This window comes from Chiloscyllium punctatum, chromosome 36, assembly GCF_047496795.1.
Source record: "Chiloscyllium punctatum isolate Juve2018m chromosome 36, sChiPun1.3, whole genome shotgun sequence".
In the NCBI taxonomy this organism is placed as follows: domain Eukaryota; kingdom Metazoa; phylum Chordata; class Chondrichthyes; order Orectolobiformes; family Hemiscylliidae; genus Chiloscyllium; species Chiloscyllium punctatum.
In genome coordinates, this window is record NC_092774.1 from 63290425 (window position 1) to 63316929 (window position 26505).

At 46.3% G+C, this 26505-nt stretch overlaps 1 long non-coding RNA gene and 1 other non-coding gene across 2 annotated transcripts in view; one reads left to right on the forward strand and one right to left on the reverse strand.

Moving 5' to 3' along the window:
* Positions 1-26505, reverse strand: part of LOC140460585 (uncharacterized) — a 220555-nt gene that overhangs the window by 82759 nt on the left and 111291 nt on the right. The window lies entirely within an intron of this gene.
* On the forward strand, positions 20229-20300 carry trnae-cuc (transfer RNA glutamic acid (anticodon CUC)). Its single transcript has one exon. It is a non-coding gene; the product is annotated as a tRNA-Glu (tRNA).

Here is a 26505-nt window from a genome sequence, read left to right on the forward strand (position 1 = left end):
TCACCACCACTTTTTCAAGGACAGTTTGGAAAGACTTGCTGGCAGAGCCAATGATATTCACATGATATTGGAGACGCTCTGATCATATGAATAGATGATTGGCTAACCAATGATATAGTAGGGGTAAGGGTTATGTTCTGGATCGCAAATTGTAACTAGCAATGTATCACAGGGATCAGTGCTGGGGCCAAAATTATTTACAATATGGATATGAATTACTTGGATAAGTGAAGTGAATGTACTATTGCCAAGACTGCAGTAGAGACAGTTGATTGGAATGCAGGTGGTGAGGATGACATAGAACAATACAGCACAGAACAGGCCCTTCGGCCCACGATGTTGTGCCGAACTTCTATCCTAGATTAAGCACCCATCCATGTACCTATCCAAATGCCGCTTAAAGGTCGCCAATGAATCTGACTCTACCACTCCCTCGGGCAGCGCATTCCATGCCCCCACCACTCTCTGGGTAAAGAACCCACCCCTGACATCTCCCCTATACCTTCCACCATTCACCTTAAATTTATGTCCCCTTGTAACACTCTGTTGTACCCGGGGAAAAAGTTTCTGACTGTCTACTCTATCTATTCCGCTGATCATCTTATAAACCTCTATCAAGTCACCCCTCATCCTTCGCCGTTCCAACGAGAAAAGGCCGAGAACTCTCAACCTATCCTCGTACGACCTACTCTCCATTCCAGGCAACATCCTGGTAAATCTTCTCTGCACCCTCTCCAAAGCTTCCACATCTTTCCTAAAGTGAGGCGACCAGAACTGCACACAGTACTCCAAATGTGGCCTAACCAAAGTCCTGTACAGCTGCAACATCACCTCACGACTCTTGAATTCAATCCCTCTGCTAATGAACGATAATACTCCATAGGCCTTCTTACAAACTCTATCCACCTGAGTGGCAACCTTCAAAGATCTATGTACATAGACCCCAAGATCCCTCTGTTCCTCCACCTGACCAAGAACCCTACCATTAACCCTGTATTCCGCATTCTTATTTGTTCTTCCAAAATGGACAACCTCGCACTTGGCAGGGTTGAACTCCATCTGCCACTCCTCAGCCCAGCTCTGCATCATATCTAAGTCCCTCTGCAGCCGACAACAGCCCTCCTCACTGTCCACAACTCCACCTATCTTTGTATCATCTGCAAATTTACTGACCCACCCTTCGACTCCCTCCTCTAAGTCATTAATAAAAATTACAAACAGCAGAGGACCCAGAACTGATCCCTGCGGAACTCCACTTGTAACTGGACTCCATGCTGAATATTTACCATCTACCACCACTCTGACTTCTACCGGTTAGCCAGTTTTCTATCCAATTGGCCAAATTTCCCTCTATCCCATGCCTCCTGACTTTCCGCATAAGCCTACCATGGGGAACCTTATCAAATGCCTTACTAAAATCCATGTACACTACATCCACTGCTCTACCCTCATCCACATGCTTGGTCACCTCCTCGAAGAATTCAATAAGACTTGTAAGGCAAGACCTACCCTTCACAAATCCGTGCTGGCTGTCCCTAATCAAGCAGTGTCTTTCCAGATACTCGTAAATCCTATCTCTCAGTACCCTTTCCATTACTTTGCCTGCCACAGAAGTAAGACTAACTGGCCTGTAATTCCCGGGGTTATCCCTATTCCCTTTTTTGAACAGGGGCACAACATTCGCTACTCTCCAGTCCCCTGGTACCACCCCAGTTGCCAGTGAAGACGAGAAGATCATTGCCAACGGTACTGCAATTTCCTCTCTTGCTTCCCACATAATCCTAGGATATATCCCGTCAGGCCCGGGGGACTTGTCTATCCTCAAGTTGTTCAAAATGTCCAACACATCTTCCTTCCTAACAGGTATCTCTTCTAGCTTATCAGTCCGTTTCACACTCTCCTCTTCAACAATACGGTCCCTCTCGTTCGTAAATACTGAAGAGAAGTACTTGTTCAAGACCTCTCCTATCTCTTCCGACTCAATACACAGTCTCCCACCACTGTCCTTGATCGGACCTACCCTCGTTCTCGTCATTCTCAGGTTTCTCACATACGCATAGAATGCCTTGGGGTTATCCTTGATCCTATCCGCCAGGGATTTTTCATGCCCTCTCTTAGCTCTCCTAATCCCTTTCTTCAGGTCCCTTCTGGCTATCCTGTATCCCTCCACTGCTCTGTCTGAACCTTGTTTCCTCAACCTTATGTAAGCCTCCTTCTTCCTCTTTACTAGACATTCAACCTCCCTCGTCAACCAAGGCTCCCTCACACGACCATTTCTTTCCTGCCTGATCGGTACATACATATCAAGGACACGTCGTATCTGCTCCTTGAAAAAGTCCCACATTTCCACCACATCCTTCCCTAACAGCCTATGCTCCCAACGTATGCTCCTCAAATCCTGTCTTACAGCATCGTAATTTCCCTTCCCCCAATTGTAAAATCTACCTTGTTGTGCGCACCTATCTCTCTCCATAACCAAGGTGAAAGTCACAGAATTGTGGTCGCCATCACCAAAATGTTCACCCACCAACAAGCCCACCACTTGTCCCGGTTCGTTACCGAGTACCAAATCCAATATGGCCTCCCCTCTGGTTGGACAATCTACATACTGCGTTAGAAAAGCTTCCTGGACACACTGCACAAACACCGCCCCATCCAATCTACTTGATCGAAAGAGCTTCCAATCAATATTTGGGAAGTTGAAGTCGCCCATGACTACGACCCTGTGGCTTCTGCACCTTTCCAAAATCTGTTTCCCAATCTGTTTCTCCACATCTCTGCTGCTATTGGGGGGCCTATAATAAACACCCAACAAGGTGACTGCACCTTTCCTATTTCTGACTTCAGCCCATACTACCTCCAGAGGCAGATCCCCCTCAAACTTCCTTTCTGCAGCCGTTATACCATTTCTAATTAGCAATGCCACCCCCCCTCCTTTTTTACCACCCTCCCTAATCTTACTGAAACATCTGTAACCAGGAACCTCCAACAGCCATTCCTGTCCCTCATCTATCCATGTTTCCGTGATGGCCACAACATCGTAGTCCCAGGTACCGATCCACGCCTTAAGTTCACCCACCTTATTTCTGATACTCCTTGCATTGAAGTATACGCACTTGAGCCCATCTCTGTGTCCGCAAGTAGTCCCTGTCAGTGCTACCTTCTCCACAGCCTCCCTACAGTCTTGGACATCCTGACACACAGCTAGCTTACTTGCTGGACTACAAGTCCGGATCCCATCCCCCTGCCAAATTAGTTTAAACCCCCCCGAAGAGTGCTAGCAAACCTACCCCCCAGGATATTGGTGCCCTTCTGGTTCAGGTGCAACCCGTCCTGTTTATACAGGTCCCACCTTCCCCAGAATGCAGTCCAATTGTCCAAATATCTGAAGCCCTCCCTCCTACACCATCCTTGCAGCCACCTGTTCAACTGCACTCTCTCCCTATTCTTTGCCTCTCTGTCACGTGGCACCGGCAACAACCCAGAGATGACGACTCTGTCTGTCCTAGCTTTTAGCTTCCAGCCTAACTCCTTGAGCTCTTGAAAGACCTCCCCACCCCTCTTCCTACCTATGTCGTTGGTGCCAATGTGTACCACGACTTCTGGCTGCACACCCTCCCCCTTAAGGATTCTGAAGACACGGTCCGAGACGTCTCGGACCCTAGCACCCGGGAGGCAACAAACCAGCCGAGAGTCTCGCTCATGTCCACAGAACCGCCTGTCCGTCCCTCTAACTAGAGAGTCCCCTATAACTAGCGCTCTCCTCTTCTCCCCCTTTCCCTTCTGAATCTCAGAGCCACAGACCCCTTCACTGCAGCTTACACCTGCAAGGCTGTCCCCCCCAACAGTTTCCAAAGCTGCATACTTATTTTTTAGGGGAACGACCACAGGGGAACCCTGCACTGCCTGTTTCTTCCCCTTCCCACATCTAACTGTTACCCAGCTACCTCTGTTCTCTGGCGTAACTATGTCCCTGTAGCTTCTATCGATCACCCTCTCAGCCTCTTGAATAATCCTCAGCTCATCCAGCTCCAGTTCCAGTTCCCTAACTCGTTCGGTGAGGATCAGGATCTGACTGCATTTCCTGCACACGAAGTCGGCAGGAGTATCGGTGGTCACCCCTACCTCAAACATCCTGCAGGAGGAACATTCCACCGCCTGCGCTGCCATGACTGTACACTGTCTCCAAAAACAAGAACACTGAGTCAATAACCTGTGGACTTTAAAGTTAGGTTAGAGGAGGAGGGTGGGAGGGAGGCCCTACGGAAGTAGGACCTGGGGTCTAGAACACACCCACTCAAATACTAATCACTTACCTTCCCGCCCAGCTATGCGCTCCAACCTCACTTCCGCTGCCCGCTACAGGTAAGTAATTTTGAAACAAACTGTCTTACCTTAGCTGTAGTCTCCCGGGTTCGTTTTTCCTCGGCCGCTGCTCCCACTCAAATGGAGAGGGATATCGACAGGTTAAGCAAATGAGCAAAACCTTGGCCGATGGAATAGAATGTGGGAAAATGAGGTTGTGCACTTTGCCAGGAGGAAAAGTGCTGAATGTTAAATGGAGAAAGCTGCTGAATAGGAGGATTTGCAAGCTCGCATCCATGAACACTTCATCCAAGTTCAGTGAGTAATAGGGAAGGCAAATGGGATGTTGGTTTTTAAATGGAGTATCAAAGTGGGGAGGTTATTATGAACCGAAATCAGACACCAATTAGGCCACAACTGAACACTGGGAACAATTTTGGGCCTTTTAGCTAAGGAAAGATATACTGGCATTGGAGGCAGTCCAGAGAAGGTTGACCAGGACGGTATCAGGGATGGAAATAATGTCTTATGAGGAGAAATGAGTCGGTTGGGCCTGTGTTTAATAGCAGTTAGAAGATTTCGAGGAAATATTATTGTCACAAACAAGATTCTGAGGAGACGTGACAGGCTAGATGTGGGACAGTTTCCCCTTGTGGGTGAGTTTAGAACCAGAGGGAATAACCTGCAAATAAGGGATTGTATGTTTCGGACAGCTGTTGAGCCTGGATTGTTAAGTGCATTCAAAACTAAGATATATATTTTTTTAAATGAGAAAGGGAATTGAGGATTATGGGGAAACAGCGGGAAAGTGAAGTTGATGTTTACCAGAACAATAATGGGATACAAAGTGCGACATCCCATGAATGAATAAAGGAAAATATTCAGGAAAAAATTGTCATTGAAGGGAAGATTGGGATCTAGTGATAATGGTTGAGCAACCCACAGATCTTCTGAGAACACAAATTCAAATCTCATCATGGCTGCTCGTGTTCAACTCATAAAAAGACCTGAAAGTGAAAGTTCCTCTCGGTCCTGGCAACTAGGAAACAGTTATTCACTAAAATAATGAATTGCAGATGTTGGAGATCAGCAGCAAAAGGCAAAATTGCTGGGGAAACGCAGCAGGTCTGGCAGCATCTGTGGAGAGAAACCAGTTAATCTTTTGAATCCAGCCAAGTTTTGAAGGACCACTGGACTCAAAGCAGTAACACTGTTGTCTCTTTATAGATGCTACCAGAATTATTGTGTTTCTCAAAAAACTGTCCTTTTTAGGGCAGGAAATCTACCATTCATGAATCCTGCATGATTGTATGCACGTCCTGCGTGCCTCCCCCACTCCCCCCCCCCCACACACACACGCACACACACACACACACACCCCTTGTGTCTTCAGACCTACTATAATGTGGTTGACTCTCAACTGCCTTCTAGCATGTAGTCACAATTCCTCTGTTCAAGGGCCATGAGGGACAATGAGCAAATGTTGGATGTGCTCGCAATCATCACATCCCACAAAATATTTTCTCATTACTGAAAAAAAAATAGATTAATGAAGGACAGCCAAAACAAACTGCTATGGGAAAGTCATACCCAAGTAACCTGATTTGCCTGTTGTTATCTTTTTTAAAGTCATCTTCAGAGAGGACATTGATTACACCCCTGTTGGAATACTGCAGGCAATTCTGGGCTCTCTGCTACAGGAAGGAGGTTATGAAACTTGAAAGGGTTCAGAAAACATTTACAAGGATGCTGCCAGGTTTGGAGGGTTTAAGCTACAGGAAGACGCTGAATCGACTGGATTGTTAAGTGCATTTAAAAACTAATTTTTTTTTTAATCCGAAAGGGAATTGATGATTATGGGGAAACAGCGGGAAAGTTAAGTTGATGTTTACCAGAACAATAGTGGGAGACAAAATGCGACATCCCGTGAATGAATAAAGGAAAATAGTTAGGAGAAAATTGTCATTGAAGGGAAGATTGGTTGAGCAACCTAGAGAACTAGGTCTTCTGAGAACGCAAATTCAAATCCCATCATGGCTGCTGGTGGAATTTATGTTCAACTAATAAAGAGATCTGGAGGTGAAAGTTTCTCTCTGTCCTGGCAACCAGGAAACAGTTATTTACTAAAATAATGAATTGCAGCTGTTGGAGATCAGCATCAAAAGGCAAAATTACTGAGGAAACACAGCAGGTCTGGCAGCATCTGTGGGGAGAAACCAGTTAATATTTTGAATCCAGCCAAGTTTTGAAGGTTCACGGGACTCAAAGCAATAACACTTGTTTCTTCATAGATGCTACCAGAACTGTTGTGTTTCTACAGAAACTGTCCTTTTTAGGGCAGGAAATCTACCATTCACGAACCGTGCATGCATGTATGCACGTGCGTGCGCATCCAGACACGCACACACACACACACACACACACACACACACACACACACCCACCTTGTGAAGGGCTCGGGAACCATAAGAAATAGGAATTGGAAAATGCCATTCAACACCTTGAGCCTGCTTTTCCATTGAATAGAATTGTATCTGATCTGACATTCCCCACATTCACTTTCCTGCCTTTTTCCTGTAACTGTTCATCCCCCGACTCTTCACGAATCTATTGATCCTCGTTTTAAATGTGACATGAAGGCTGTCAACAGAGTTACTGAGATGGGGGAGGGGGTGCTCAGGTCGAACTTGGGGACTAAAACAATGGCTTCACACTTCACAATATTTAACTAAGGGAATGTTTATAGTTTATAGATAAAAATTCCTGAAGAAGGGCTCATGCCCGAAACGTTGATTCTCCTGCTCCTTGGATGCTGCCTAACCTGCTGCGCTTATCCAGCAACACATTTTCAGCTCGGATCTCCAGCATCTTCAGTCCTCACTTTCTCCTAGAGAGGCCCATGGAGTCTCACAGAGTGACACAGATGTACAGCACGGAAGCAGACCCTTCGGTCCAACTCGTCCATGCAGCCCAGATATCCTAACCTAATCTAGTCCCATTTGCCAGCACTTGACCCAAATCCCCATAAAACCTTCCTATTCATATGCACATCCAGATGCATTTTAAATGCTGTAATTATACAGCCTCCACCACTTACTCCAGCAGCTCATGCCGTACATGCATCACCCTCTGCGTGAAAAGTTTGCCCCTTAAGTTCCTTCTACATCTTTCCCCTCCCTTCCCTAAAACTATGCCCTGTAGTTCTGGACTCCCCCATCCCAGGGAAACTAACTTGTCTATTTGCTCTATCCATATCCCTCATGATTTTATAAACCTCTATAAGGTCACCCCTTAGCCTCCGACACTCCAGAGAAAACAGTCTATTCAGCCTCGCCCTATAGTTCAACCCTCCAACACTGGCAAAATCCTTGTAAATCTTTTCTGCACCTTTTCTAGTTTCACAACATCTTTCCTATAGGAAGCAGATCAAAATTACATGCAATATTCCAAACGTGGCCTGACCAATGTTCTGTACAGTGGCAACATGAGCTCCCAACATCTATCCTCGATGCTCTGACCAACAAAGGAAAGCATACCAAACGCCTTCTTTTCTATCCAATCTGCCTGCGTCTCTACTTATAAGGAACTATCAACCTGAACTCCAAGGTCTCTTTGCTCAGCAACACTTCCAAGGAACTTACCATTAATTGTAAAAGTCCTGCTCTGATTTGTTTTTTCCAAAATGCAGCACCTCATATTTATCTACATTAACCTCCATCTGCCACTCCTCAACACTTTGGCCCATCTGATCAAGGTCCCTTTGTAATCTGAGGTAACCTTCTTTGCTGTCCACTACACCTCCAATTTTGGTGTCATCTACAAACGTACGAACTATACCTCCTCGGTTTACATGCAAATCATTTATATAAATTACAGCATCGATCCTTGTGGTACACCATTGGTCAAAGGCCTTCAGTCTGAAAAGCAACCCTCCATCACCACCCTCTGTCTTCTTTCTTCTAGCCAGTTCTGTATCCAAATGGCTAGTTGTCCCTGCATGCCTTGAGATTAAAACTTGCTCACCAGTCTCCCATGAGGAACCTTGATGAATGCCTTCCTGAATTCCATATAGATCACGTCCATCGCTCTGCCCTCATCAATCCACTTTGTACTTCTTCAAAAAACTCAATCAAATTCGTGAGACCTGATTTCCCAAGCATAACGCCATGCTGACAATCCCTAATCAATTCTTGCCTTTCCAAATACATGCAAATCCTATCTCTCAGGATTCTCTCCAAAAACGTGCCCATCACCAATGTCAGGCTCACAGGTCTCGAGTTCCCTGACTTTTCCTTACCACCTTTCTTGAATAGTGGCAGCACATTAGCCACCCTCGAGCTTTCCGGCACCTCACCTGTGACTATTGATGATAGAAATATCTCAGTGAAAGGCCCACCAATCACTTGCCCAGTTTCCCTCAGAGTTCTAGGGTACACCTGATCAAGTCCTCTGGATTTGTCCACTTTTATGCATTTCAAAATATCCAGCAATTTCTTATCTGTAATATGGACATTTTTTCAACATGTCACCATCTACTTTCTCACATTCTATGTCTTCCATGCCCTTCTCCACAGTAAACACTGATGCACAATATCCGTTCAGAATCACACACCCCACCCCCCGCCCCCCATCTACTGCAGCTCCACACAAAGGCCGCCTTGCTGATCTTTGAGGGTCCCTATTCTCTCCCTTGTTATCCTTTTGTCCTTAATGTATTTATAAAAACCCTTTGGGTTATCCTTAACTCTGTTTGCCAAAGCTATCTCATGTCCCCTTTCTGACCTCATGATTTCCCTCTTAAGTATGCTCGTACTGCCTTTATACTCTAAGGATTCATTCGATCTCTCTGTCGACACCTGATATATGCATCCTTCTTTATCTTAACCAAAATCTCAAATTCTCGAGCCATCCAGCATTCCCTACACCTACCAGCCTTTCCTTTCACCCTATCTGGAATATACTGTGTCTGGACTCTGGTTATCTCATATTTGAAGGCTTCCCATTTTCCAGCAGTCCTTTAACCTGCAAACATCTGCCCCCAATCAGCTTTTGAAAGATCTTGCCTAATACCTGAGTCTTGCTCAATTTTAGAACTTCAACTTTTAGATCTGATATATTATTTCCAATCTCTATTCTAATGTTAATTGAATTACGGTTGCTGGCCCTTAGGTTTTGCACCCTCGCCAGTATGTACATCCTCATTGTGAATTAGAAAATTTCCTTGTGCACTCTTTACAAATTCCTCTATTTGGCGGATAGGTAAATGGGCAGGAGTATACCTTGGTTCCACTCTTCCTTCATTTCCATCAACCCTACCCCCATTTCCCACCACAACAGTCCAACGACACTTTCTCCTGCAACTGCCGAATGTGTGACACCAGCCCATTTACCTGCTCCCTCCTCACTACACAAGGACCCAAACGTACCTTCCAGGTGAAGGGGCACTTTACCTGCACTTCCCACAACCCAGTCTACTGCATTTGCTGCTCACAATGTGGTCTAATCCACATTGGGGAAAACGAAGTGTAAACTGGGTGACTGCTGCACAGAACATCTACGTTCTGCCCGCAAAAAAGACCCTGAGTTTCCAGTTGCCTGCCAATTCCACAGCCCACCCTGTTCCCTGGCCAATATCTCTGTCTCAGGTTTGCTATGGTGTTCCATCGAAGCTCAGCACCAGCAGAACGAAGAGCACCGAATATTACACTTGGGGACCATACATCCTCCGGTCCCAATATCGAATTCAATAATTCTAGGGTCTGCAATCCATAGTATCCTCGTCCCTTCCACACACACCAAGCCTTGTTATCACATAGTCTTTCATTATACACTACGTATTCTTAGCCACGAACAGTCTCCATTTACCATCCCACGCGGATCGTTATCAACTCCCTTTTCTGTCCAACAATTCTTCCCTCGCTTTGGGCTCTGTCCTGATCTGTCATTTACTGCATCCGCCTTCCTCCCACGGTATTTCCTGCATATAAACCAACGTTTTCCCAATCACCATCAGTTCTGTAGAAGGGTCACCCGCAACTACTGTGTTTTTTGTTTCTGATATACAGCATCCACAGTTCTTTCACCTTTTTATTGAGGTAGAGTTAGAAATTGTTTCGAGAGAAAGAAGGAGAGAGGGGAGAGACAGAACAGACATGAACTGTTGATCTCGGTTGTTCGTCATGACGTAAAATCATTGTTGTACGATCATTTCCCTTAAGCATGAATAGGGGATGTATGCCATCCGTGAGCTTGTGGCGCCACCGTAGCGCGTCAAATCACGTCCAGCGCACTAATATCCGCTTCTTACATTGCAAATTAAGAAAGGAGTATTTGTTGAGCCAAGCCTTCCTTCCAGGAACTTTCAATCACACGTGAAGCTTTGCTGTCAGTTTGATTTGTGAACACTGTGTCTGGGAGGTGGTATGCCCATTGTTTGGGTAAATGCTCAGCTCCCCCAGTTCATCACGGGATTCAAACACAGCCGCCTCCCTCTGGGCAGCCGTTTCATTCAGTTGGTGACAGCACGGTGTGAATAACATAATACCAATTTTTTTACAACATAATCCAGAGACTCCCAGCTTTATGTTTCAATCTATCAGGAGAGTGAATGCGAGTTCAGATAGAAATGTTTCCCACCAACAGCATATCCTTTCCTCTCACTGGACTCAGTTAAAATTATCTTTATTCAACAGAAGGAGCGGAAACTACAGTCTGACGGCCCCTCTCCACATTAACGGTGAGCCTGAATTTTATAAACGGTGTCAGTAAAATCCAATGGCGGACATTGATTTGGTTCAGTCGATATTTTTGCCAAGCGTAATTCACCGAGAGGATGCTGCTGTGTGAAACTGTGGGAATTACTGCAGGGCCTCCTGCGCATGGAACACACCACAACTGAGGTGTTTCACCTTCAACAGTTTATTCCTATCTCGGAGAAGAGGGGTTTGATGATTCGGATCACAGCAGCCAGACAGAGAACAGGAGAAGAACACTCAGCACTTCACAAGCTTGTCACCACATCTGGGTCATCGTGGCCCGTGTATCAGTATGGGATAGTAATCTGCATCTTCTGACTGGAAGCACAGCAAATTGGAGTGCTGGTTGGACTATCACACAGGAGAAAACGGCTTCGACCTATCAACTGGAGTGGCTCCCAATGCGCAACTCCGCTCACCTCAACTGAATAACTGGAAACAAATTACTCAGTGATTCAAAGGAATACTCGGTTTTGAATCTGCTTTGTGTCATGTACCTTCGAGAATTATGTCAAAACACCTTCATTGCTGTGATGGAGTATCCTGTTGGGCAGAATATATCCGTTGTCAAATTTCCTACGTTTTATTGGTCCAACTCCGATTTCACTCAGAATCACAAAATGTGTGACAGCGCAGACTGAGGCCATGCAGCCCACCTTAGCTCTGCTGGTTCAACACAATATGTAAATAAGTGTCTCATTCTGTCGCCTTCTCCCTGTAAATCTGCACATTGTTACATTGAACATGCCCACCGAATTCCCTTTTGTGTCCATTGAATCTGCCTCTTTGTCACTGTCAGACAGCGACTTACTGACCCCACTCCCTGTGCGAAAACGGTCTTCCTAAAGTCACTTTTACTTATTTTCCTGATGACTTTCAATCTCTGCCAAATTGTTCTCGATCCTTTCAGGCCTGGGAGCATTTTCACTGCATTATTTCCTCTGTTTTAAACCCTAAATGACGTGGAAAACTTCAATCAGACTCGCTTTCAGCCTTCTGTTCTCCAAAGAGAGCTGCCCCAAACTATCCAATCTACCTTCATGACTGACAATCCTCATACACGGTAACATTCACTTCAACCTGTTCAGAGCTGTCTGCAATGACTTCCCTCCCCGCTTCCTGAAGTATCACCCTCAGAATTGAGCGTAATACAGGTGGAGGATTCATTCAGACTCGGATTGCGCGGGCGAAAAGTCTGCAATACTTGTTCTCACTTTGAGCAAGTGTTTCCCTTCGCCGTGTTCACTGCAATGATACCTCTGTCCCATTCCTAATTCAGGCAGTCCGATCTGATTTAACGAAGCGGCTTTTTGAGAAAACTGACCCGGCATTTTTGCTCAGGTCAATTTAAGAAATGAGGGTTTGCCTGGAATTGGAGCCCGGCACCTCCCACCCGTCTGTATAAGCTAGAAAACCCAAAGCTAGCATCACACCCCGAGACCAACGAGCCAAAAGTCATGCACGCGCCCAGCTCCTGAAGCAACTGGGAGTTGCTCAGTACGAAATACATTGTACATTGCTCCCAGAATTACAAGTAGTAATGAGTTTCAAGAACATCTGCTTCTCTTTCTGTCTCGCTGCTCCCAGGACACTGCTGTTTGCCCCGTCCCGAGGGACCGGGCTCTCTCCACTGGTGGATAATCGAACCATTTCGTTTCTACTTGCCAGCTGTGCTGGTGGAAGGCAGAGCCCATTCGCTCTTCTGCTCTCTCTCACTATGACGTGAGGCAGGAGAAGTCAGTTACAGTCATGCGTAGGAAATGGGCAACTTTGAACTTATTCCAAAGATGCTGTGATGCCGGCACAGAGAGAAATGGACACCGGAGACTCTCCCTCAGGCAAATTGATATGAGTGTATTTTGGTGCAGCCTGTTTGGTGTTCAGAATTTGTCTTGACACAGCAATCCTGCAGAAAGTCTTTTATTACACGGACGTTGGTTTCTTTACAAGAATGGACCAAACCAGCAAGTCATGTGTTACAACTTCACCGGTTCATTGCCATCAGAGGGAAGAGGTTTAAAACTTGAGTTCAGAACACACCGACAGAAAACTGGACAAGACAACTCAGAGCTCCGAAAGTGTGCAAGCGCAACTGTATAAATTTGACTTGTGTATCAATGTGACATATTTAAATCAGATACCCGACGTTTTGGGAAGCAGATGACAAGGCAAGGAACAGAACAGAGCGCCGTTATACGGGAAAGCTGTTATAGACGACATTAAGTGAAAAGGAGAAAATGGTTTCGCTTCTGGGTTATGATCCCAGCATGCACCCGCTGTGCAATTCTCCTGCTTTTCCAGAGAAGTATTCAGCTTTTCATCTGGCGTGTGACTTGCATGTTCGAGAATGACGTCAAAAGATCTTCACTGCTGTAGTGTCACGTGCTGTTGTGTAGACATGTCGCCGATGTGCAAATATAAACTCAGAGAGCAATGTTCACTGGAGACTCTGAGCCAGCTGAACTTGCTCAGTGTGAAATACATTCTACTTTGCTGCAAGAATTGCAAGCAGCAGTTTCCAGAACATCTGCTTGTCATTCTGTCCCCGGGGAGCTGATGTTTGTCTCATCCCCAGGAACTGGACTCTCTCCACTGGCGGATAATGAAACCAATTTGTTCCTACTTGCAAGCTGTTCTGGGAGCGGGATGCGGGGGGTGGGGGGGGGGGGGGGTTGGTGGGTGTTGGAGGGAAGAGTCCATTCGCTCTTCTGCTCTCTCTCTCAATCCCTTGCGGTGAGAGGTATCAGTTACACTAATGCGTGGGAAGTGAGCTTTGATTGTGAACTTTCTCCAAAGGTCTGATATCAGAGAGACAGAAAGATGCTGTGCTGGCAGGACAGAGAGAAATGAACACCGAGGACTCTTCGCCCAGGTAAATTCACATTGATGTGCAGCCTGCTTGGTGTTCAGAAATCGTCTTCACGCAGCAATCTTACGGAAAGTCTATTGCAAAGTGGGCATCGCTTTCTTTGCTGCGACCGTGCAGCAGTTAACATCTGAGCCCCAAGTGTCCCAGGTGAAAAGAATCCGAGTGAAACCTTCACTCACTGACAGCTATCCCCACGACCCTGAGCTGCAGGCAGTCCCCACGGGACTGCAGGCGGTCCAACACGGAAGGGACGGTTAAAAATGAACGTTATTGCTCCCTCAGTCTGTCCCAGAGACAGGCAGTGGGATGTCATAAACGCGTAGCAGCATTCTCCCGCCGACAGAGGCGTTCAGCCCATTGAGTCACGGCGACTGTCTGTCACTTGTCTCTCTCTGAGGTTACTCACAATAAGTGATATCTGTCCTAATAGTAAGGAACTGTATCTGAGTGGTGATACAGTTTATGAAATGCTGATCGTCTTGTCATTCTCGTCCGACCCAGCGTGGTGAATTACTGCAGGGAATGGATGAAGCTGCAAGGCATGTGTTTCAACTTTATCAGCTCATTGGCATCGCAGAGAAGTGGTTTTGCGAATCAGTGCATAGGAAACCGACTACGAACAGGAATAGACCACTCAGACCTCCAAAAAGCATGTTACTGGAACCGTGTGAGTTACGCGAGTGTATCGGTATGATAGAGGGCATTCAGACACTCAGGAAGTAGGTGCAAAGGCAAGATACAGAACAGAGCACAGCACCATTACAAAAGGAAGCTGCTCAAGGAAGCATCGAGCAACAGCAGAGGATGGTTTCAATCCATCGACCGCTGGGTTACTCCCAGCACGAAACCGTTTTCCACAGGTCTCTTCAGCTTTTCGTCTGGCATGTGGCATGCACGTTCGAGACTGATGTCAAAGATCTCCACTGCTGTCGTGTAATATGCTGTTTCACAGACGTATGGAGACTGTGTAAATATAAACTTGTTTTCTAAACTCCCACATTCTGTTGTTCGAACTGTGATTTCATTTTGAATCACATCATGTGTCACAGCGCAGACGGACGCCATGCGGCCCACCTTCGCTCTGCTGATTCGACACAGTAAGGAAACGTGTGTCTCTATTCGTATCATTCGCTTGCCTTCTCCGTGTAATTCTGCATATTGTTACTTTAAGCATGAACACCGAATTCCCCTATGCAGCTATTGAATCTGCCTGTTTGTCAATGTTAGATAGGGATTTGCTGACCCTAACCACACCCTTCCGAATGTCACTTTTAGTTCTTTTCCTCATTACTTTAAAACTCTGCCGAATCATTACTGATCCTTTCAGACGTGGGAGCATTTAAACTGCGTTACTTTCTCTGTCTGGATCCCGCATGACTTGGAAAGCTTCAATCAGGCCAGATTTCAAACTTCTGTTCTCCGAGGAGAGCTGTCCTAATTTTCCAATCTACCCTCTTCGCTGACATTCCTTAAACACGGCACTACTGACGTCAACGCAATATTCCATTATTTCACTCCCTTGCTTTATGCTCAGTTTGTACTCCAAGCAGCCCAACCGAGTTTAGCGAAGGTGCTTTTTGAGAAAATTAACCGGGCACTCTTACACAAACCAGAAATTGCGGGCTCGTCCGAGATTTGAACCCTGGATTACTTGCAAGCCTCCGCAGTAGAAGACCAACATCAAGAATCATACCCAGATACCAAGCAGCCACACCAACACCACCCACAGACACCTACTCTACCTCTTCAACCAGCTGAGTCTTGCTCAGTGTGAAATGCATTTGACATTGCTCTGAGAATTGCAAGCGGCAGAGTTTCCAGAACAGCTGCTTCTCATTCTGTCTCCCTGCTGCTGTTTCTCCCGGCCCCAGGAACCGGGTTCTCTCTACTGGCAGAAAGTTAAACCGTTTTGATTCTAAACTTTTCTCTAACACCGGAGTGACCAGTGACAAGCATTGCTCTCCTCAGCATAGGATACAGAGAACAACAGAAGACCACTCAGACCTCCACGAGGGTGTCATCTCAACTGTGCACATTGGGCCAGTCTATCAATGTGAAATATTTATGTCGAAGTGTTTTGGGAAAGAGATGAGAAGGCGAGGTGCAGAACAGAGCGCCGTTATACGGGAAAGCTGCTAAAGACGACATTGACTGAACAGGAGAGATGGTTTTCCTTCTGGGTGATGCTCCCATCACGCACCCGCAGACATATCGCCGTCGTGCAAGTATAAACTCTGTCTAAATTCCCACATTCTGTTTTTCGAACTGTGATTTCGCTCAAAAGCACAAAATTTCAACATTCGCAACGTTCAAACTTTAACGAAGTGCTCATAGATATATTTAGCGAACACCTGGAAGAAATTCTTCCAAACTTACCTGGGGAATTTCGGTTTGAGTGCTCTTGAACTTTAAGTAAAAGGACGGGAAATTTGCCTCGAGGCTGTGTAATGTGCAGATGTGTTCCCCATGTAAACTGATAGTGGTTGACCATCCCAGTGCTTCCCGATGCAGGGTTGCCCTGACCCACAGGGAGGTTTCTTTGATAATCTGTCCCGGGAGCTTTCAGCCGCACCGTGACGTCATAGGGCGAGCCCCCGCTGATGGCCTACAGCTGCTGTGACACAATAATGATGCTGGCCCCGGAACATGAATACAAAGTAGTTCGTGAGTCATGTGGTACTGAATCATTCTATGGAATGTTCTTTCAACTTCACGGATTTATATATGAGAGGAGGTAAATGGGCAGGGCTTACACCTCGGGTCCACTCTTCCTTCACTCTCAACACCCCACACCCACCTCCCATTGTCCCAAGGCACTTTCTGCTGGAACCGCTGAATGTGTAACACCTGCCCATTCACCTGCTCCCTCCTGAATATCCAAGGGCTCGAACATACCTTCCAGGTAAAGCAGCACTTTACCTGCACATTTGCCACAATGTAGTCTGCTGCATTCGTTGCTCACAGTGTCGTTTCCCCAAAGTAGCATGAAGCATAAACAGGGTGACTGCTTCGCAGAACATCTCGGTTCTGCCCTCAAAAATAGGCCTTGAGCTTCTGGTGCCTGTCACTTTAACACGCCACCCTGTTCCCTGGCCAACTTCTCTGTCTCAGGCATGCAGTAGTGTTCCAGCAAAGCTAAGCTCCTCATGGAAGACCAACGCCTCATTTTCCACTTGGAGATCCAATAGTCCTTCAGTCTTCAACATCGAGTTCAATATTGTTTGGACCCGAGCTCCCCCATGCCCTTGACCCCGACCTCACCCACACGAGGCCTTGTTATCACATAGTCTGCTGTTACACACGACTTATTGTTAGCCAGGAACAGTCTCTATTAACAGTTAGTCACCCTCCTACACAGATCGTTATTCACTCCTTTGTCCCTCCAATGTTCTCCCTCTGAACTGGCGGCAAAGAGAGCAATGTGCACTGATATCCCTGAGCCAGCTGTTTGTCCCATCTCCAGGAACCGGGTTCTCTACACTGGCGGATAATTAAACCATTTTGCTGTTGCGTTGACGTGAGGAGATTGTGTAAACATAAACTTTTTCTAAATTCCCACCTTCCGTTGGTCGAACTGTGAGTTCACTCTGAACCACAACACGTGTCACAGCGCATTTGGAGGCCCACCTTAGCTCTGCTGGTTCTACACAGCAAGTAAATGAGAGTCTCTATTCGTATCATTTTCTTACCTTCTCCCTGTAAATCTCCACATTGTTACTTTGAACATGACCACCGAATTCCGTTTGGTGTTCGTGAATCTATCTCTTTGTCACGGTCAGACAGGGATTTACGGATCCGAACCACTCCCTGTGCGAAAATGTTCTTCCTAATGTCACTTTTACTTTTTTTCCAAATGCCTTGAAATCTCTGCCAATTTTTTGGGAAATTGAAAGGATTCTCATTCCTGCACAAGAGGCTGAATTGATTTAATTTCTAACGTAGAGGACAACGGATGCTGAGAATCTGAGACAGAAAGAGGAACTGCTGGAGAAACTCAGCAGGTTTGGCAGTACCTGTGGGAGAAAACAGAGTTCTGAAATATTTTCTCTGATTCTCATTCCACCGATGGTGCCTGACCTCCTCAGTTGCTTCTGCAATTTCTGTTTTTACTTTTAACTGAAAGTTCATTTCATCTTTCGGGATGAAACAACCAGACTCTCCATTTGCAGTTATTTAACCCTTTCGAAACCTGTGAAGTGATTGGATTCAAACAAACCCAGCAATAATTTACTCCTTCTCAGCTCCACAGGCAGAGAGACCTGAGAAATGAAGCTGTCAGTGTGGTTCTTTATTCGTGGGCCGAGTGGTTAATACGACGGACTTTAAATCTATTGCAGTTTTCCCACGCAGGTGTGAACCCTGCCGACTACAAAATGAGAAATGTCGTCAAAACGAAAGGGAGACTGTTCCCCAGGTTCTTCTTTAAGATTCAAATCAGTGGAGGGTGAAAGATGTTTCACTCACATTGGGAGTGGTCGGGAATCTGCAACCCACTGCCTGTCAGGGTGGTACAAGCAGATATCCACAGAGCTGCTTTTGAGGCGATGAGTCAAGTATTTGGAAATGAGACGAGAGCAGTGAGAGGCGTGAAGTCGTGATCGAAATGAAGCAGGCACCTGAGGATTAATATGTTTTATTTGCCAGAAAAAGATACTGCTTCACAAAGTTGGGACAATGGAAGGGAAGCAGTGACGGTGATTGTCTTTGGCTGTTCACATTGTGAATGTTCCCATTGCTGCGCATGTCCGCGTTAATGTCAGATTTCTACAGCATGGCGGCGTCAGGTACGCACAGTGCCAGGGATGCAATGGATGACGCATCTGACTCCACATACCTGTTTGAAATGCAGCTCACAGCTTCTTCACACACCCCAATTAATCTTTCTCATTGTCCTGAAGCCGGCATACGGTTTGAATTCCTGATCTGCGGGAATGAGACTCTTTTCACTGTCTCGCGTCAGTAAATGTCCCTGAGAACATCAGAGACAAGTCACAGCGCTGTCAGAGGAGAGGAAGCTGAAAGAAATCCACACGCTGCTCACGGGCACATTTCACTTTCTCCAACTCACCGCCCCAACCACTGCGGATGTTGGGAGTAGAAAGGAACAAGCACCAAAACCCAGTCTCATATTTGTGACTCTTCCAAAAATAAGGAAACTGTTCATCCCTTAGGATCTTCCATCCTGGGCTGATAGGGGTGATTGTACATGGCTGTCCAGTCAGTGTCGATTCTTTTTGGCTGAAAATATCTTCCTTATCTCATCCCAGCATTTCTTGCCACAGAGAACTGTGCGGCAGAGTTCATGTATATATTTCCTTGTATGGTATTTTGTGAAATAACATTCGTTTGCTGGTTGTTTGTATCGGGTATTTCAGGTTCATTAGCCGCTGTTCAAGTGTGTTGGTAGGATTGTGGGCGACCATGATGCTGAGGGGTTTGCGTTGTCTGGACATCATTTAACAGATGTATTTATTGTCAGGTAATGTGGCTAGGGTTTCTGCAGACGTTGTGTCTGCTTGTGTCAATTTGTCGATGTGAAATCGTCACACTGGGTTTATTGGGTAGGCAAAAGTGAGGACTGGAGATGCTGGAAGCCAGAGTTTAGATCGGAATGGTGCTGGAAAATCACAGCAGGTCAAGCATGTCGCGAGGAGCAGGTAAATCGACGTTTCGGGCAAAAGCCTTTCATCAGGAATAGAGGCAGGACGCCTTCAGGGTAGAGAGATAAATTGGGGGTGGGTGTGTGCTGGGGCGAAGGTAGCAATGAGTAAAATATGTGAATGGTGGTGCGGATGGAGGTGACAGGTCAGAGAGGAGTGTTTAGCGGATAGGTGGGAAGGGAGATTGGCAAGTAAGACAGGTCATGAGATCAGTGCTGAGCTGGAAGGTTGGAACTGAGGTAAGGTGGGGGAAGGGGAATGAGGAAACTGGTGAAGTCCACATTGATGCCCTGGGGTTGAAGTGTTCCGAGGCGGAAGATGAGGTGTTCTTCCTCCAGGCGTCGGGTGGGGAAGCAGCAGCGACGAAGGAAGCCCAGGACCTGCATGTCCTCGGCCGAGTGGGAGGGGGAGTTGAAATGTTGGGGCACAGGGCGATGGGGTTGATAGTTGCGGGTGTCCCGGAGATGTGAACTTGACTCTCCAGTCTCCCCAATGTTGGAGTGATCGCATCGGGAGCAATGGAGACATAAAATTACATTGGTGGCTGTACCGGTGAAAGTCTTCTTCCGACCCTGGCCTAGGTTTGATTCCCGGGCAGCGAAACAATTTTCAGCAGAGATACCGACATGTGCACATGTCTCCCTGGTGGTCTAGTGGTTAGGATTCGGCGCTCTCACCGCCGCGGCCCGGGTTCGATTCCCGGTCAGGGAAGCCATTTTTCGTGTTCGGGTCACTACTGTAGTGTGTGGGTGTGTGAGACTCTGAGTTTCCAGTCACATTGACGTTTAAAACCTAACTCAGCAGACCGACCGCCTCCTCCTTGTTGTCAAAGCCAACAATATCCAAGTCCTGGTGAATCAAGCGACTGTGAGACTTCGATGTGATGTTTGGTCTGAGATTTCTGCCTCCAAATTCTTCTCTTGTAATATTCCTGTGGAAAGAGATTGCAAAGGTCACCGCTTTCAGTCCACAATAGAAAATCAAAACACACAATTCTCGTTTCTGTGGATCATTCTGACCTCTCTTAATAACCAAGATCTTTGTGCTGATCTATTTGTAAATATATTCAGCAGGGAAATGTGGTGGATTGCATACTCCATGAAGAGTTCACATGGACTCAAGTTGTTGAATGGACATCTATCATGCTGTATTGACGTTCTTACTGAAGATATACAATATTCTGCGGTTAAATATTACGAGCCCAGAACCAACTGCAAAACAGGCTTTTAGAGCCACAAACATTCCATCAAATACGTACCATATACCCCAGACTTATCTGTCTTATATTAATGCACGGTTGTCTTAGATTCCCAGAAGACTCGGATTTAAGTATCAAGTGTGAATTTTTATAAAAGAAGCCATGTTGTTGGACTCCTTCCATGTCATACTAACTCTATTCCTGGAAATACATCCATACTACACCGGGATTCGTGGATCAATGACGTGAGGTTTATCTTTACCCGCTTGTAATTTTCTGTTGCATAAATGTTTCGACAAATGCCAATATTTTTCACCAGCCATTGAGTCGGAGACGTAAAGCACAGAAACAGACCCTCAATCTAAATTGTCCATGCCGATCGGATATGCAAAATTCATCTTGTCCCATTTGCCAGAACTTGGTCCATATCCCACTAAATCCTTCCTATTCATATACCCATCCAGATGCCGCCACCAGCCTCCACCACTTCCTCTGGCAGCTCATTCCATGCATGCACTTCTATATAAGTGGGCGGCACGGTGGCACAGTGGTTAGCACTGTTGCCTCACAGCGCCAGAGACCCGGGTTTATTTCCCACCTCAGGCGACTGACTGTGTGGAGTTTGCACGTTCTCCCGTGTCTGCGTGGGTTTCCTCCGGGTGCTCCGGTTTCCTTCCACAGTCCAAAGATGTGCAGGTTAGGGAGAATTGGCCATGCTAAATTGCCCGTAGTGTTAGGTAAGGAGTAGATGTAGGGGTGTGGGTGGGTTGCGCTTCGGCTGGGCGGTGTGGACTTGTTGGGCCGAAGGGCCTGTTTCCACACTGTAAGTAATCTAATGCACAATCCTCTGCATAAAAAGGTTGACTGCAAGGTCCCTTTTAAATGTTTCCTCTCTCGCCCTCAACCTATGCCCTCTAGTTCTGCACTCCCCCATCCCAGGGAAAAGACATTGTCTATTCACCCCATCCACGACCTTCAAGTTTTTATAAACCTCTTTGAAAAAAATCACTCATCCTGCGATGCTCCTGGGAAAATAGCCCCATCCTATTCAGCCTCTCCCTGTGGTTTAAAACTCTTACCCTGGCAAAATCCTTGTGAATCTTTTCTCAATCCTTTCAAGTTTCACAACATTGAAAGTCCCCTTCTCGTCTCGAACCTGTTCCCTATTTTAGTTGACCTTTTCACCCTGGAGGGAAAAAAGCCTCTGACGATCATAGAATCCCTCCAGGGTGGAAACAGACGATTCAGCCCAACAAGTCAACACTGACTCTCCAAAGACTAACCCACAGGGACTCATTCTCCTACCCCTATTACTCTATATTTATCCCTAACTAATACACCTACGTACACATCCCTCAACACTGGGGCAATTTACACGCAGACAATCCAACTTAACCTGCTTATCCCTGGACACGATGGGTAATTTAGCATGGCTAATCCACCCAAACCTACACATTTTTGGAATGTAGGAGGAAGCCCTTGCAGACACGAGACGTGGCGTGCAGGAAGAATGTGCAAACTCCACACAGACAGTCACCCGAGACTGAAATTGAAACCGGGTCTCTGGCACTGTGTGGCATCAGTGCAAACCACTGAGTTACCCTGCCACCCCAGTCCAGCTATTCTGTGTCTCATCATTTTTTCGAGGTCTCCCCTCAGCCTCTGTCTTCCAAGAGAAAAAAAATCAGGTTTATGCCACTTCTCCTCATAACTAGAGCCCTACAGACCAGGCAATGTCCTGGTGAACCTTGTCTGTACCCTCTGCCAGAGCACCCACATCCTTCCGGTAGTGTGGCGACCAGAACTGAACGTAGTATTCCGAATGTGGCCTGCATAAATAGCTGTAACATAACTCGCCAACTCTTAAACTCAAGGAAGCGTGCTGTGTTTCTTCTTGACCACTGTACCGACCTGCTTTACCACTTCCACGGATCAATACGCCCAAATCATTCTGTATGCCAGTGCTGCTATGAGTTCTGCCATTTATCATACAATTCTGACATTTCCCACGTCTCTAGCTTTGGACTTCCTCTACCGTGGGGAATAGACATATAAAGTTGAGCAGCAAGACAAATTTCAACAGGAATAAAATGTCAAGCCACAGGGAAAAATAAAATTATGGCTCCAGCTTTTTTCTCCTATTGACATTTGGATGATTAAAACCTGTCAGTAACACCAGCCTCTCCCAGTGCGTATTGCACATGCTTCGTGGTGTCAGCTAGCACTGCGCATGTGCTGCGGTGTCAGCAAAAGCACTGAGCCTGCTCGTCACTGTCCGCGGAAACCACCCCTGACTTTCTTGTGGAGGACCAATGGTGAGACCTGGAGGACCGGCAGAAGCCTGGTCCTCCTGCCAATCAGAGAGACCCCTTTGTCTGAATGCGGAATGTGGGCCATGAGCTTCTGAACCTGCTGTTGCTCCTCTCTCTCTAAAGAAGATTGAACGTAGTCCCAGACTGCAACATCTTTACTCTGTCCAACATCTGTGGGTACGGCACACTCTTTTCTCACCCACTTTTCCATTTATTTTTCATTCTGGGTTTCAGTTGCTGTCTTGCATGAACTGAAGGGAAAGGGAATGAATCCACGGAGGATACAGAATCTGGAAAAGTTGTTCCAGGGCTATGTTTCAATTGGCAAACGCATGGCAAATGCAGTACCACAATGTAAAGTTATAGACTTTGCTTTGGGAAAAAATAAGCATGAAGGAGGTGCATGGTTTAAATGTTCATATACTGGGATGTGGAGGAAGTGAGGACTGCAGATTCTGGAGATCAGCGTCAAGTGTGTCTCTGGAAAACACAACAGGTCAGGGAGCATCCCTTTGAACATTAAAGAAGTGGATGGTTATGGGGGAAAGCAAAAAAATGGTTTTGAGACTGGGATAGAACAGTTACAGAGTCATACAGTGCAGAAATAAACACTTCAGCCCAACAAGCCCAATGCTATGTTCTCATACTTAACCAATCACACTTGCCAGTGTTTGGCTCATATCCCTCTGTCACAAAGCTGGTCCGTTTTACTAAAAGCTGGACCTTCTTCTCAAGGATACTATGTCCTTGGCTTCATTTGGAGGGGTTGTAAAACAGTCCCGGGCTCCAAAATGACTGGTTTAGTACAGAGATTAAATGTTTATCGGGAGGCCTTTTTGTTTTTATGTAAACAGATAAGACTTAATATCAAAGCTTTTATGTTTTTGAATTGACGTGCATAATAAAAGGGGAGGGGTCAGTTGTGAGAGCTGAAATCTTGTTTGAGTGAGTTCAGCAGTGGACTGTGTGGAGAAAAGCTGTTAAACCCTCTTTCCTTCCATCTTCCTAACTCTGACCTGTAAGCTTTTGTTTCAGTTTTACTCTCTGTTTAAGAGGTTTGTTTATTGGGACTGTTGTGTACATTTGGGACAGCATATTTAAGTCTAGTTTCGATAGACTGAGTTCTGTGGGTATTCTCTATTCTGTTCTTTGTGTTTCCTTCCACAATCTTGTGAATACATTTCTGTTTTAAAACCTGGCAGTCAACTACCTAACTTACTCTGGGTAATTTTCACTGTGAACGTACCGAAACAAATAGCAAACTTACGGTCTGGGCTACCTGCTTAAGAATGTTTTGAGTGGTCTAGCCTAGGCCATAACACCTCAGAATCTTTCCCATTCATGTCCTTATCCAAATTTAAACATTGTTACTGTGCCAGCATCCCATGCTTCCTCTGGATATTCATTCCACACACAAACCACTATTTGTGGAGAAAAAAAAATCGTGTGCCTCATGACTTTTTAAAATCTTTCTCCATTCACCTTCAAAGTTTGCTTCCTAATCTTGAAAACCCCGCTCTAAGGAAAGGACACCCGTCATTCACTTCATCTGTAGCCCCCATGATTTTTTCAATTTCAGGTCACCTCTCAACCTCCTATGCTCCGGTGACAAAGATTTCAGTCTATCCATCTAGATGTAGATATATTCATATCCAGTTATGATCTGTTCAATGTTGGTGCAGGCTCGAAAGACCGAATAGCCTATTCCTACACCCAATTCTCTCACATTGTGTCCAGGACAGCAAGACACCATAAGAGATAGAAGTAGAAATCAGGCCATTCAGCCCATTGGTCTGCTCATACAATTTAATCAAGACTGATAAGTTTCTCAGCTGGAATATGTGTTGCTGGAAAGCGCAGTAGGTCAGGCAGCATCCCAGGAGCAGGAAAATCGACGTTTCGGGCATATGCCCTTCTTCAGTAATGAGGAAATTTTGTCCAGCAGGCTAAGATAAAAGGTAGGCAGGAGAGACTTGGGGGAGGGGCGTTGGAAATGCGATAGCTGCAAGTAGGTCAAGGTGAGCGTGATAGACCAGAGTGGGGGTGGAAGCGGAGAATTCAGGAAGAAGATTGCAGGTTAGGAAGGCCGTTCTGAGTTCAAGGGATTTGACTGAGACAAGGTGGGGGGAGGGGAAATGAGGAAACTGGAGAAATCTGAGTTCATCCCTTGTGGTTGGAGGGTTCCTCGGCGGAAGGTGAGGCGTCCTTCCTCCAACCGTCGTTTTGCTATGGTCTGGCGATGGAGGAGTCCAAGAATCTGCATATCCTTGGTAGAGTGGGAGGGGGAGTTGAAGTGTTGAGCCACTGGGTCGTTGGGTTGATTGGTCCGGGTATCCCAGAGGTTTTCTCTGAAACGTTCCGCAAGTAGGCGGCCTGTCTCTCCAATATAGAGGAGGCCACATCGGGTGCAGCGGATGCAATAAATGATGTGTGTGGAGGTGCAGGTGAATTTGTGGCGGATATGGAAGGATCCCTTGGGACCTTGGAGGGAAGTAAGGGAGGAGGTGTGGGCACAAGTTTTGCATTTCTTGCGGTTGCAGGGGAAGATGCCGGGAGTGGAGGTTGGGTTGGTGGGAGGTGTGGATCTGACGAGGTAGTCACGAAGGGAGTGGTCTTTTCGGAATGCTGATAGGGGAGGGGAGTGAAATATATCCCTGGTGGTGGGGTCCGTTTGGAGGTGGCGGAAAAGACGGCAGATGATACGCTGTATATGGTGGTTGGTGGGGTGGTAGATGAGGACCAGTAGGGTTCTGGCCTGGTGGCGGTTTGAGGGGCGGGGCTCAAGGGCAGAGGAGCGGGAAGTGGAGGAGATGCGGTGGAGGGCATCGTCGATCACGTCTGGGGGGAAATTGCGTTCTTTGAGGAAGGAGGCCATCTGGGTTGTACGGTATTGGAACTGGTCCTCCTGTTTTGGAATTGGGAATATGGGGTGGCGTTTTTACGGGGGGCAGGGTGGGAGGAGGTGTAATCTAGGTAGCTGTGGGAGTTGGTCAGTTTATAGTAAATGTCCGTGTTGATTCGGTCGCCCGATACTCTTCACCGAACACTGATTACTTTCCATTTCAGTTTCATTATCCAACTCTCTTTTGATTGCCATAATTGAATCTGACTGCAACACTCTCTCTTGCAGACCATTCCAAAGGTCGAAGATTTTCAATCATTAACGAAATAAGTTCTGGATCTCTCCCAAAACACAATTCATATAGATCTTGCTTCGAATCATTTGCAGGAAGTTCTTCACATGGACAAATTTGCAGCTTAGAGCATTTGTTCAAATTTAATATCATATTGGGGTGGCACAGTGCTTGGCATTGCTACCTCACTGCATGAGGGACCTAGGTTCAATTCCAACCAGAGGTCTGTGTGGAGTTTGCATGTTCTCCCTGTCTGCATGTGTTTCCTCCAA